The following is a 1,666-nucleotide window of genomic DNA, read 5'->3' as shown; positions in this document are numbered from 1 at the left end:
AAAGAGACAAAGCCATAAATGTAGGGATAATTATGGTATAGGAGTGTAAGACAGACACCGTTTCAATCTTATTTTTAAAAAGACATCGCTATACACTGATTTGTGTCGCCTCAAAATTCATGTGTTGAAATCCTAACCCCCAATTAGATGTTACTAGAAGGTGGGGGTCTTTGGGGGGTGCTTAGGTCATGAGGGTAGAGCCCTCCAGACTGGGGTTAGCGTCCCTACAAAAGACACCCCAGAGAGCTCCCTCCCCCAGACACTTTGTGAGGACACAGAAGTTGGCCATCTGTGAAACCAGGAAGTCCTTACGGGACACCCATCTGCCAGTGATCTTGAACTTGATCTTGAACCTCCCGGCCTCCAGAGTTATGAGAAATAAATCTCTGTTGTTTATAAGACACCCAGTCTATGGTATTCTGTTATAGCAGCCAGGACAGACTGAGACAGAAATCCAGGAAGAAAAAAACAAACAAAACTTAGTTGGTGTCCCACCCACTTCTACTAGTTTCTGTATAATAACTGTTAATAGTGTTTAGTATCCACCGTGTTCCAGATACTTGTGTACTTGCTTTATATAGATCATCCCATGTAACCTTCTTTCCCCCCATTTCAGAGATGGGGCCAGAAGGCACACAGATAGGACTTGGTGGACCCGGGACTTGAACCCAGGCGGCCTGTTCTCTAGTACACATTCTTGAGGGCTGGGCCTCGTAATCTTCCCAGATCCTCACTGAGGATGGAAAGAAAAAGCTGCGTCCTGGTCCTGGCAACTAGTCCTGCAGCGCAGGGCTGATGTCTCGATCTCTCTGCCCTCATTCTCTCCCGCAGGGCTGTTCTAAGGACTGGAGGCCATTAGCTAGGAAAGGAGCAGACAGCATAATGCTAGATATTCAGTGAGTGGCAGCTTCTCCCTTCCGTCTCCTTCCTTCTTTCTTTGGTTACTTAGGTATTTTCTCTGACTCCTTTTTTTTGTGGGGGGCTGGGAAGGGGTGCGGGGGCGGGGCAAGGCCTACGTGCAGTTCGCACTAATAATACTGACTTTCTTTTTTGGCATGTTTACCAACCAGGTGCTTCCTCTACCTGCCTTAGTCCTGCCCCTTCTGCTGTGATGGCACACTTGCTCATTGTGTTTGTTGTGTAATTGGCCGCCACAAACCCTTCTTCTGTGGAGAGGAGAAGCCAGGCTGTATGTAACTTTTAAATTAAGCACAAGGCCCTGGGGGTCATCATCACGCTGTCATCACTCCTGGAAGTGATCTTGCAAAGCACAACCCCTTTCGCCAAAGTCAGCAGTTTTGTTTTGACGCAGAGGGACAGAGCAACCTCCCGAGGAACTCTGGGCTTCGGTTCTTGCACAAATCGTCGAAGGGCGGGCATTTGTGTAGTCTGGGCTGCCTCTTACTTTCCGTAACCGAGCCTCTTGTGACGGGGCAGCAGCCCGATCTTACAGGTGGGTCACAAACAAGCCATGTGAGATAAAAGTGCTGACACAGAGCTGGGGGATCCATCGCCTTTCAAGCTGCTATTATTTGCTTAAGGTAGTCAAAGTAAGACCCTTCCACCAGGGAAGGGGGCGCGGGGATCAGAGATGCAGAGCGATCAAGAAGGCAGGTTTCCTACCCTGCAGCTGTGTCTCCGTTCATTCAGGGGCCGGATCTGAAAA

The sequence above is a fragment of the Pteropus alecto genome, unplaced genomic scaffold (genome assembly GCF_000325575.1).
Source record: "Pteropus alecto unplaced genomic scaffold, ASM32557v1 scaffold101, whole genome shotgun sequence".
Lineage (NCBI taxonomy): Eukaryota > Metazoa > Chordata > Mammalia > Chiroptera > Pteropodidae > Pteropus > Pteropus alecto.
Note: the sequence above shows the minus strand (reverse complement) of the source record.